This window comes from Tupaia chinensis, unplaced genomic scaffold, assembly GCF_000334495.1.
Source record: "Tupaia chinensis unplaced genomic scaffold, TupChi_1.0 Scaffold000513_1, whole genome shotgun sequence".
Lineage (NCBI taxonomy): Eukaryota > Metazoa > Chordata > Mammalia > Scandentia > Tupaiidae > Tupaia > Tupaia belangeri.
In genome coordinates, this window is record NW_006160026.1 from 2,390,154 (window position 1) to 2,403,312 (window position 13,159).

A 13,159-nucleotide genomic window follows, 5' to 3' on the forward strand; every position below is an offset into this window, starting at 1 on the left:
CCGCGGTCGACTACGTGGGAGTCCAGCGACATAGCCATTACGCTAACTGCTGGTTCCCAAATTAAGATATTCTTAGGCACACAGCCAATGAATGACATCTAAGAAAAACCAACAAAATCCATTGTTTACAGGGCCAGCAGGTGGAGTGGCAGTTACATTGCGGGACTTCAACATGGACAACCACTATTTGAGTCCCAGATCTGGTGGCTTGAAACTCACGCTGGGCACATGTGCATGCATACCTAAGATCCCAGAAGGAAAATAGAGGAGAAAGGGTGCAACATAACCATACCTCCTGGAGGGTGATTTCTCACTTTCCCTCTCACTGACTCTCTCCCCTGATCCCCTGTGAGTATACCTGCCCCAAAGCAAAAAACTCAAAAGAAAAATCCATTATTTATAGATAACAAACACACTGCTGACCAGGGCCAGCTGGTGGCATGGTGGTTAAGTGCACTGTATTTCCACATGGCCACACAGTTAGAGTCCCAGACCTGGTGGGATGGTTTGCTTTCTCACTCTCTCGCTCTCTCTCTCTCTCACATACATGCAACTGCACACACACACACACACACACACACACACACATACTTTTCCCCTCTGGTCAAATTAAAATAAATAAAATTAAGAGGACCAGCAGGTGGTATGGTGGTTCAGGCACTAGACACTCCCACATGGCTGACCATAGTTAGAGTCCTGAACCTGGTGGCTTGCTTTCTCACTTTTCCTCTCTCCCTCTCTGTGTATCTCTCTCTGGTCAAAATAAAATAAATGAAGGAATAAGAAAAATCAAATAAATAACTATTTAAAAATAGATAAAGTTAAAATAATTCTTTTAAAAAAATTTCTACTGACCAAAATGTTCTTTTCCCAAGCTTTCATGTTTTAGAACACAGTTTATTATTTCATATAGAGGAAGTTATTAAACTTGGTAAAAGAATCTTGGGGACTAAAGCTCCCCAAGCTCATTCTATTCCACTGAAGCTCCCCAAGCTCACTCTATTATCACATTGCTCATGTCTCTAGGCTGCACGAGGTCATAGTCATGTAACTAGGCCCACTTCCTGGTTGGAGAGCCAAACCATTGCTCAGAGTACCAAACACCCCTTGCCGCCAGCTCGTCTTCGGCAACCCATTGGGGACTTTCTCTCTCTCTCTCTCTCTCTCTCTCTCTCTCTCTCTCTCACACACACACACACACACACACACACACACACACTCCACACCTCATACCCCTGCTTAGGAGCTCTTTTCTTCCTTCTTCCCTTGTGCACGTGTGAGTGTAGGACAAGAACCAATCTGGGTGTTGGAGCTGATCACCCAGCACTCTGTCATGTTTGCCAGTTCAAAGAACACACCCGGAGTTTCAGCAGAAGACATGAATTTAGAACTTGCATAAGCAGGACCAGTTGCTCCCCTGATGCCAGGTGGAGAACCTGCTGCCCCGTCAGGGGCGCAGGCTTAGGTTACATACAGTAAGACCAAAGCAGTCGCAGATCAACTAAAGAGCAACGCAGATTCCCTGTCGTCAAGATGGCTCTGGTTTGGACATTGTTTGAAGGAGACAGTAAAAGGCTAGCTATCAATGAGTAGAAGCAGCATAGTGTCTCTGGCTTAGTGCCATAATCTTGCCGTGTTCGTGTGGGAGCCCTATGCATATTTCTGGAACAGCCCCGGCGGTGGGCCAGTTCCGTGAGGCGAAGGTAATGATCATGAGAAGTTTATGATTTCTGCTGTGGCCGGCAGCTGGATCTCAAGGAAGACAGGACAGTAAGGGGGAAGAGGGCTCAGTGTGTGGCGTCCACTCCCATACCTCCTGTGTGAAGTACCGTGCATATATTATTGCAACCCAATCCTGCAACGATCTTTATTTTACAGATACAGGAGATTAACAACAACAACCAAAAAAGGCATAAATTCTTGCCCAAAATCTAAACCCTTTTCAGGTAATCCCTGTGCTTTGCAGGATTTGAAGCACCTATGGGAAGGGAAATTGCTAAACAGGATTGTCTCACCTATGATGTCTAATATCCCAGAACTAGGACTCCTAGCGGCAGCGTTTCTTTCAGTAGGCATATTTCAAAATGTTCTTATTGTACTTTTTTGGGTTTTTTTTCAGTATCAGTAGAAGTCCCATGCCCACCCTTTTATACCTTGGGACTCTGATGTGTCTTCCACGGGGGCTCGGCTCAGAGTTATTCTTTTAGGTAACAGACATAAGCAAGGAATCAGGCCTGCTCCCTCCATCCAGACAGAAAAGTCACAGCATGTAGTTAATATTCCTGACAGAAACATTATCAGCCATCCCCCCACCCCCCCAGAGACCCTCAGAACTAAACAGCTTGTCTTGCTCAAGGCTAACGTGAGCCAGAGCATATCCCTAAGTGCCTGTGCTCACTGTGCAGTATTAGCATTGTGATTTTAACTGCACACACACCAAGCTTTCATGATGCATTCTGGGGAACCTCATGCACAGAAGCGTATGAGTTTATGTAAGACTCTGGCTGTCAATCAAAGTTGACCCTATGACCAGAGGAGAGAGGTTATCCAGGAGAGGGGCCAGGAGAAGGAACCAAGGCCATTATAAAAGAAACCTACCCAAGGGCAAGCCAGTGCCATGGTAGTTCAGGTGGATGGATCCTACATGGCTGACTATGAGGTTCAAGTCCCAGACCCAGTGATTTGAAAAATGCACCAGGCAAATATGCATGCATGCCCAGAATTCCAAGAGACCAAGACAAGGGGTTGTGACATGGCCATGCTGCTTGGAGGGTTCTCCCTCTCTCTCTCTCTCTCTCTCTCTCTCTCTCTCTCTCCAGTGAGTGTGCATGCTTTATAATAAAAATTTTTAAAGGAAAAAAGAAAAGAAAAAAACTCGTCCAAATAACTCCAGTTCTGGCTGGCAGATTTGACACCAGCCAGCCCATTCTCCCTTCTAGAAAGTCTTCTTTGCTTTGCTTAGACAAAGGTTCCTATACCATTATGTGCTTATCTGCTGCTGTCTGTTTTCTGTTCTTTGTTGGTGGACACCAAGAACCAAGGACTGCAATCACATTGCATAGAAGTTAGTTAGACAGCTAAGAAGGGACCCGAAAAGCCATGATAGAAAGATAACGAGAAGGTCATGCAAAACCAGCTTCTTTAGAAATTTCTTGGGGCCAGCAGGTGGCATAGTGGTTATGTCACCAGACTCCCAATTGGTCGAGTGTGGTTTGAGTCCCAGACTTAGTGGCTTGAAAAATCATGCCGGGTGCATGTGTATGCATGCCCAAGATCTCAGGGGGGGAATGGAGAAAGGATTGTAGCATGAACATCCCTCTTGGGGGTTGATTTCTCACGTTTTCTCTCACGATCTCTCTCTCCCCCCCTCTCACCCTACTCTAAAAAGGAATGAAGAAAGAAAGAAGGAAAGAGAATGAAAGAAAGAAGAGGAAAAAAAAAATAAATCTAGTTTCTTTGTCCTAATAGCTTCTCCCCAAGGGTGGATTCCAAATGAAACCAGCAATTATAACCTCCCCCACAGATTATACACAAGAACAATTAAAGACGGAGATACTAAGAAATACGGGTAGGGTATAGGCCCAGAACGGTGTAAGATGGAGACTTAACAGCCCAGCAACAACTCAGCTCTCACTGAACTGCTTGCTCACAAGAAAAGGCTTGCAGCAGTGACTCAGTGATTAACCCAGGCAGCACAACCTGAAGTATTAGAATTAAAGGTTTTTGGGAACCAGCAGTTAGCGTAATGGCTATGTCGCTGGACTCCCACGTAGTCGACCGCGGTTCATGTCCCAGACCCGGTGGCTTAAAACTCACGCCGGGCGCGTGTGCGTGCATGCCCAAGATCCCGAGAGGAGAATGGAGGAGAAGGGATTGCGGCGTGACCATCCCCCCTGGGGGGTGATTTCTCGCTTTCTGTCTCTATGTCTGTCTCTGTCCGTCTGGCGAGCGCATGCGCCCTACAGTGAAAATCTCTCAAAAAAAAAAAAAAAAAAAAGAATTAAAGGTTTTTCCAGGTCCTGTTGCAGAAAACCAGGTGCCAAGGAGTCGAAAGCAGCACTTGGAGAGATTAGGAGAACTGTTTATTATGCCGGCAAACACAGGGAAATTAACACTCTGAATTCTCTGGCCCCAACTGGGGGTTGGACATGGTCTTTTATGGGGGAATTGGGGAATGGGGAGTGTGGGGGTGGGGATTGGGCTCAGATCCTGCCCTAAGCAGCATCAAAGGAAGAAGTCGGAGAAGCAGGAAGTCTAATCTATTCAAAGTATTAAGCTGCCCAAGGTTTTCAGGTTATCCTGTAGCTCCAGGGAGGGGCAGTAAGTTTGCTGGAGGGCAGAAACCTTAGACAGCTATCAATGGCTGAGATATTAGTCACAGGAATTTAACAGTTTATAATGGAAGCCATTTTCCAAGATGGAGTCACTCCTCCAAGATGCTTCATTCCCCACTTCACTTTTATGTAGATCAAATATTGATTCCTCAGTATCAGCTAGAGGGCAGGGTGTTATTCCTTTGGTAGGTAAGAAGTTTCACCTGATTTAAAGTCCAGTCTGAACTGACTTGGGCTGATTTCATGGTTCCCAGTTTCATGGCACAGCTGCTCACGGCGGCAGTGTCTGGTGAGGCTGCCTTGGGCCGATATTCATGGTATGCAGCTAATAGGTTCAGTCGCTTACAGGGAGATCATAATACAACACTTCCTGAGATGATGCAAGCAGTTTACAGATGCAGAACAGCATTTGCTTAGGTACTTATGGAAAGAACAAGATTTCTCACAAAACAGAAACCATATCATTTCCTCTGTTTGTTTTTTTTGTTTGTTTTTTGTCTGTTTGTTCTGAAAAGGATGGTGGACAGCGATAGGCCAGGGCTTTTCCGAACGCTGAAAGTCAGCGAGAAAAACAGCGCGCGGGGAGCAAAAGCACTACGCCCCTTGTGAGTTAGGGTTAGATTACGGGGTCCGCACCTGTCCCAGGCCCACCCTCCACTCCCATCATTTTCTCTTTTTGAGTCTCCTCAAATATCTGTTAAGGAGAGTTACCCTGGCAGTGCAGTGCCTGGTATATTTGGGCTCTAGGTCCAGAGGTAAATAGCATTTAATATTTAATGTTTTTCATCCTGTAGGAGATAGATCAGGTAAGAAAATTGAGTAAACTAGAGCCGAAAGTCACAATTAGCAGCACGGTTAATAGAGGACTTAACAGAGGTAAGGGCCAAGGAGCCTACTCCCAGAGGCCACTCTAACTGTCCCATGAGTCAGCAGTAGTCTGTCTCTTCTCTATCTGGTCATGGAGTTGCTGGGCCATATTCCTGACAATGCCCAACTTAGAGTAGTCAGCTTCTAGAGTGAACAGAGTATGGCTGTTGCTCCCTGGTTTCTGAAGTATTGTCCAGATAGGCCTTCCTGGCTTATTTTTATGGACCAAGGCCCTGGTGAGCCCATGGAAGCAGTCCTCTTCCCTTCGGTGTGACAGACTTACAGGCTAGCTTTAACAGTGGTAGGAGTAACCAGTACAACTATGTGAGGCCCCATCTAGACAAGCTGGAGGGGCTCCTCTCTTTTAGATGCCTTACTGTATATAACATTTAAAGATAGTACAATTAGTTTTTAGAATATTAACTTCATTAATTTTTGCAACTTTCTTAGACTCATAACTCAAACTTTTACCAACATGCTTTACACCTTTTGGGTTTTGTCCCTTTTTTCCTTCTGTTCTGAGATAGCCATTCTATCTTACGACAAAAACTTTAGTACACAAAATTCCTTTTATATAAGAATTTTCCTTTTAACCTGTTCCACTAGAAATACATTTTTACGGCCATAACCCTCCTTTCATTTTCTTATTCTGTTTTTATCTTTATAAGTTTAATCTTAAAAATCACCTTAATTTAACAGACAAGTTCAACTACAAACATTTACTCCATTTACATTTACCTAATTTTTGTCTAACTATTGTTTTAAGTTACTTATCGAAACAAGGCTATTTACTTAAGGTGTTTTTCTCTGAAGAGAAGTAAAACCAGGCTGGTCTTACATTAGTTAACCTCATTTCATCTAGAGACTGAACTACTAGACACCATAAATTTTCTAAGTGTTTTCCAAGATTTTCCTTTCCCCCAGGATTTGATTCTTAAGGGGGCCTTGTCTGAAAGTTTAGGATTTACCTGTGTGCAAATAACATATTTTGAGACAACACCATTGATAAGGCTATCTAAACTAGGCACTAAGTATTTTTCTCCTAATCAGCTTAGCAAGCTTTGTTTTTCCCAGGTGGGTATTCTGATGTACCTGGTCTATGAGGACTCGCTCAAGAGCCTCAGGGACTGTTAACCTGCTATCTGGTAACAGTAACTGTGGGCCTTTTTTTTTTTCTCCCCAAAGTACACAATGAGTGTATTTTTGGAAACAACCTTAACCTCTGATTTAGACAGAAATTAATCTTAGTCACTTTAAGGGTTACCTGAGGCTTGTCCAGTGAAATTGTCTTATGTCCAAGGGGAGCTGTTGGGGTCTTGGGTCTCATCAATCCTCAATTTCAAAAGGCAGCATGGACTTTTCGAGTCCAGAGCTCCCTTCAGAGCTCAGTGCATTCTGTCTCCTCTCTGGTGGCCAACTCCATACGGGACAAGGCCCCAGCTGGGGACATGAGGATACCAATATACCAATCATGGGCATTGTTCAATGCCCAGGCTGCCACACAGGAAATAGAGTTTTCTCTGAGGCAGGGGCTCTGATCTGTGCTGTTTACAGAATCTGCCCTCAGAGAAGTTCCCAGCTTTCAGGATTACCACAAGTGACTGGGTGCCATTAAAATGAGTTAAATCAAATGTTAAGGTGCCTTGCCAATTTTGTTGTAACACTTTACTGAGTTATTTGAGATCTTTTCTGCTATCTGTTCTGAATTGTCCTGACACTGAGAAGTGAACCTAAGTTTTAATAGATCCTGCAAGGAGCAGCTGAGTACTGTCAGGGGGGTGAAGCCCTGTTTACAGGCTTTCCAAGGCATCCGCCTTATTGCCTATACAAAAGCCCTAGCCCTTATCCAAATTTGTGTTTCTCTAGCTAGACCTCTTGATTATTTAACTAAGGGGAGAGTCCAGTGGGGAAGACGCCTAACTAGAAGAAACAGGAGTACAGAGGCAAAGGGTTGGGGGGAGAGGGTAGCCTGGAGCTCTAATCGCAACTTGTCTCATCCCATTCCTTGAGACTCCTACCCTGTTAAGTTGTTAGATAGGAGTTTTCTAGCTTTTGTCTCATATATATATATGCCCAATTTTTTTTATTTTTTTTATTTTTTTAGAGAGATTTTTGGTATAGGGCGCGTGTGCTTGCCAGACAGAGAGAGACATTAGAGACAGAAAGCGAGAAATCACCCCCCAGGGGGGATGGTCACGCCGCAATCCCTTCTCCTCCATTCTCCTCTCGGGATCTTGGGCATGCATGCACACGCGCCCGGCATGAGTTTTAAGCCACCGGGTCCGGGACGCGAACCGCGGTCGACTACATGGGAGTCCAGCGACATAGCCATTACACTAACTGCTGGTTCCCTATAGCCCAATTTTTAATAACTGCCCATACTTATCTTTTCCTCTTCCACCTTGGGAAATTTGATTTTTTAGAGGAGCTATTAAGCTTATAAAAATAGAATTTCATACATCTATATTAATCAAATTTTTTGATTTTCAGCAACCCTAACTTTTAGCATACACCAGCAGCTTATAAACATGTACAAACAATAACAAATTTTGCTTAACAACTTTTTCAGTATAAAACTGAACAATCTTATTAATAGACCCTCTCGATATTTCTTATAAAATTTAAAGACCAATAATAGGAATAACTAAAGCATGTTAAGTTAACAAGAATTATAAGGAAGACTCAGAACCAGGCAATAATGTTTCCATGAATTTATGTTTAACATTGGATTTATATCCCTTTATACCAACATTACCTCTTTAACTCAGGTGCATTGCATTGGCTTCTTAGCATGAAATTTTGTCAAACATTCTCTTACTTTTCCTTGGTTAATTTTGGCATAATAATTTATATAACCAAGCAGTTTACATAGAAAATGAAATTTTACCCAGTTAAATTTGAATTTTTAGAAACCTGTACTTGTAAGAGTACATTCTCTATCCATCCTCTTTGTGAATTTCCTTAAGGACATAACATTAGAATTATAACCATAGCTAATGCTCTGACAAAAATTAATAACTGACAAAGCAATTTAGCTAGATATACCAGCCTAATATAATAGCCTACCATTAATTCCTGGGAATCTCAAATTATTTTGAAACAACGTATATATATAGACATACAAGTACATAACATATTTATACATATAACTTAAATATAATACCAAGAAAATTAGAATTACTTAATATGACAATGCTTTCCATTGTATCCAACATATAACCAATAATCCTGATTGGTTTAACAGCTCCCTTTTGGATGTTTCAGGGGCCCTCTGTGAACATCCAAGAGTTACTTTGAGGTCAAAGACCTTCCGCTAGCACTAAAACTAAAGCCAGGAAGAGCTAGTCATGAATTTGTTTCCCTGTTAGATATCCATTATGTAAAATGCAACACACAACACATAAATACTAGCTGTTTCATTAAACCAGCCATACTATGATAAACATGATGTTGCTTGATTAATGAAAACCTAGACAAAATGTATGTTGGAAATTGTGAAGACTTTCACTTGTTAATCTTTTTCTTTCATTACATTTGAAGCCAGCTCTTTCACTAAAGTTATATGAACTTCAAACTAATTTGTATGAGCACTCTTTTTATAAACCAGATTGAACAGAATTCTTTAAGGCCTTTTTTTTTTTTTTCACACAGACATACACGTAGTACGTAACCTGACATATCACACATATGGATTACATGCACACATCAGGATTATAAGAGCTAATTTCCCTGGGGTTACTTTGACATTAATACTCTTTAGAGTAACTCCCTTTCTTGAAATGTTTAATTATATACTCGAGGAAAGTGGGTTTAACTTTTTGTTGCCTATACCATTAGAGTTTTTCAGCATATGGTCCAGCACAGTGCGCTTGGTTAGATTGAGGTTTTCCTATTGTATTTCAAATATTTCTGACCTCTCTAGTTATTAAAAGCCTGCAATTTGGGATCACTGGTTGCTGGAAGGGATCGATGAGGAAACTCTGGAGGGATGGTGGCTCCTGGGAGTGAGCCTTAGCCCAGAGGCTCCAAAGTTGTGCAGCCTCCTGGGGGTGCTACTGAACAGGCCAGGCAGCACAGGAGATAAGTTTGTTCAAGTTTTGCAGGAGGGCCTCGGCCAAGGGCTACAATCAGAAGGACCACAGCAGTCTCTTTCTGGGGTCCATCCTCTCGGTATTCCAATGGTGGATACCATGGAATCGCACAGACCTAATCGTGCTCCATAGTGAGAAGCCATAAAGTCACAAACACATTCACTTGTCACAAACAGTCACATTCATTTAGAGGTTATACATTCCTGCCCCATACACCAGAGGAGCCCTAACTGCTGGTCCTGTGACCGAAGGAGTGTACAGATCTCCTCGTCTACTCAATCCGAGTAGGTCTGACTAGGGCTCTAAAGTTCACTGGGGGCTTAACACATTACCAGAGCTGACCACGGACAAGCCAATTACAAGATGAGCCCTAACTGCCTGTCATGCAACTGAAGGAGAGTGTACAGGTTTCCTTTTCCACTCAAATCGAGTGGGTCTGACTAGAGCTCTACAGATCCCCATGGGCTTACAAGGTAACCAGAGCTGACCAAGGTTGATACATCAAGTTTCAGGAATTGGTCCTTCTCTCCAATTGGAATCCAATGATCCAGGAACGCTTGGCCTCAGGGCATGCACCCCAGCTGAGGGATCCCAACAAATGAGATGGGGGTACACCTATCTCCCCACACTGTAGTGTCTGTCCCAGGCAGAAACGTCCTGGGATCGATGGCTCAAAGGGCCATCGGATTCCGTTTCCCAGCCAATGCACCAAAATGTTGCAGGAAACCAGACACCGAGGAATGGAAAGCAGCATTTGGAGAGATTAGAATTGTTTATTATGCCAGCAGACACAGAGGAGTTAACACTGAATTCTCTACCCCGACTGGGGATTGGAAAAGGATTTTTATATGGGAATTGAGGAAGGGGCGGTCTCAGGATGGGAAATGGGCTCAGATCCCGCCCTAAGCAGCATCAAAGGAAAGAGTCAGAGAAGCAGGAAGTCTAATCTATTCAAGGTACTAATCTATTCAAGGTACTTATCTATTCCAGGTACTAATCTATTCTAAGTACTAATCCACCCAAGGTTTTGAGGTTATCCTGTAGCTCCAGGAAGGAGTTGTAAGTTTGCTGGAGGGCAGAAACCTTAGACAGCTATCAACGCTGAGATATTAGTCACAGGAATTTAACAGTTTATAATGGAGGCACTCATCCAAGATGGAGTTCCTTCTCCAAGGAGTCCCCCCTGCTTCAATCCCATCACATTCTGAAAAGATGATAAGATCATGGTTTTATAGCCCAATGCTTACAAATAGTCTCATGATCTTCATACTCCAAACTTAGAGAAATAACTGGCCCCATCTAGCATGTGACCCTAGTTCAAGAGGAATTTGTGCACAAATCCCTTCCCAGAACAAGCTCAGACAAAGCCCTTCCTGACCAAGACAAAAACCCCTTTCCCCAGCTCTTCAGCAACCCATTTGGGACCCACTGCCTGCTTGAAAGTTCTGTTCTTCCGTCCCTCTCCTAATACACTCCACTTTGCTATCCGCTCTCTGTCCACAAGCCTGATTTCTCGTGAGCCATGGACAAGAACTGCTATCATCTCCTCCATCGATGTGGTGGGGAAAGAGAGAGAACGCTCTGGTATCTCTTCCTGAAAGAACACTAATCCCATCATGGGGGACCTGCCCTCATCACCTCATTTTGTTTCCATCAAACTAAGTCCAGCTGCTTCTACTCATGATCAATGAAACGAGAGGCAGAAGCTGGAGAAGAGGCTTATTTCTGCAGCCAGTTACAGGGAGACAGGCCCAGCATCATCAAACTGTCTCAAACAGCTCAGCTCTTCTCAGAACGTAAAGACGCAAGATGCGAACTTGTGCAAATCATTCCTCACCACAATCAGAGTCCATTGCTTTCCTCTGAGTAATTATCCTGATTCCTGTTATTCTTCAAATACCCATGCCTGGTTTCTCACCCGACCATTCCTCAAACAGAACTTCTTATGACTCAGCACCTGGTCGGGGTATTTTCCTTAGAGGACTTTCTTGATTTCAAAATGGCTAAGGTCCTGCTAGGCCTCAAACTGGCCTGCTTCAATTTAACACTAATGACCTCCCAAAGGCCCCAATTGCAAATACCAGCACATTGAGGGTTAGGGTTCCAACACAGGAATTTGAGGGAGACACAATTAGACCGTAACAAAGAGGAAAACCAAATGTAAGCCCTGAGCTGCTGTGGGGCCACAGCCCAAAATCAAGATCTTGGGGGCCAGCAGATGGAGAGTGGTAGGGGGCCTTCCAGGACAAAAGATAAAGGGACATGCTTAGAATGTACTTACACATGTGCAGCCTGTGTGACCTTGTAGCCCTGTCCCCACAGCAACTTAGCAACTCTTAGTGACCTCGTGGCCCTGATGGCAACCTAGCGACTCTGTAACTTCATGTTCCCTGCCTATCTAACAGCCCGGGAGCCCAGTGCATACCTGCCTCATTCTGTAGCAGTCTTTTACCCAATCAAAAGTAAGTAAAAACATGTATAACTATATATGAGAGACAGAGAAACTAAAACAAATAACAGGAAGACCGTCAAGAAATTTGAGGCTCAGCCTTTGTATGTGAATCCAAAGCTGGTGCTAGCACAGGAACATTGCTGTTTTCCTGCAAAAGTCTTGGTGTTCACTAGCTGTCTCACCAAATAGCCTGCAACAGTAGTGGTTACATCGCTGGACTCCCACCTGGCTGACAACAGCTGGAGTCGCAGACCCAGTGGCTTCAATATCACGCTGGGCTCATGTACCAGCGTGCCCAAGACCCCAGGAGGAGAATGGAGGAGAAGGGATTGCAGGAGGGCCATCCCACACACCCCGTACCACCACCTGCACCCGGAGTGGGAGGGTTTGACTTCTCACTTCCCTGCTCCCTTTCTCTTTCTCTTTCTCTCTTCCAGAGAGCGCACACACTCTAAGGCAAACACCTGAAAAAAAAAAAAAAAAAAAAAAAAAAAAAAAAAAAAAAAAAAAAAGAAAGAAAGAAAGAAAGAAAGAAAGAAAGAAAGAAAGAAAGAAAGAAAGAAAGAAAGAAAGAAAGAAAGAAAGAAAGAAAGAAAGAAAGAAAGAGAAAAAGAAAAAAAAAGAAAAGAAAGAAAAAATAGAAAAGAAAAACCGATCTCGGAATGGGAAATAAATGGAGAACCAATGCGAGGTTTGAGATTTGACGTGAGAACTGGCAGTTTGCACTGAAGCAAGACTCATTTTACTGAAACCCAGGAAGAATTCCAGACCACTCACCCCTTGGCTGCGCTGGCAGCGCCAGCGAGGGCACAGCCGGCAGCCTGGAGTCCGACCTCACGTCTGCCCCGCCCCTTGCTCTGCCAGCCCAACCATTGGCTTCTCCCTGTTGCTAGGTTATTTCTCCCTGCTGTGTGAACATCAGTCCGCCAGGGGGTAGCAGAGAGCAGCAATCGAGACCCACATGTTTTTAAGTCTTTTTTGATGCCGGTTTTTGTTATGTATAGCATGGAAGTCAGACCTCAAACTTGGCAGTTAGAATGCCCTAGGTGCTAACCCCCAGCAAACTTATTAGAGGTGTGTAATGGGCAGGTTATTTAACTTGTGCCTCGAGTTCTCTTGAAACATGGAAAGCGCCTAGCTGGCGCTTAGCACATAAAAGGCAGAAATTAGTTTTTAAACGACAGTGTTTCGGGATGCCCTCAAGGGGGCGCCACAGTCCGGTACCCAAAGTTCAATTGGCGGGGCAGGTGCTGTGACTTAGGCAGATCCGGTCTCTCCGCAGTTGACAGAATGGAAAGCATTTCTTGCAGAAGATCTCTCCTCTGAAGAGTTTCAGACTCCAGGACAGTTCGGGCCATCAGATGGGAGGGGAGGGGGTCAAGAGTTGGAGGGAAGAGTCCCTCCCCTCCATGTCC

At 43.9% G+C, this 13,159-nt stretch overlaps 1 long non-coding RNA gene across 1 annotated transcript in view; it reads right to left on the reverse strand.

Moving 5' to 3' along the window:
• The window catches only part of LOC102469195 (uncharacterized), a 25,855-nt gene extending 13,272 nt beyond the window's left edge, over positions 1–12,583 (reverse strand). The window contains exon 1 of the long non-coding RNA XR_335723.3: positions 12,522–12,583. This is a non-coding gene — a long non-coding RNA (uncharacterized LOC102469195). The remainder of the gene's footprint in view (positions 1–12,521) is intronic.
• Positions 12,584–13,159: the final 576 nt, after the last annotated feature.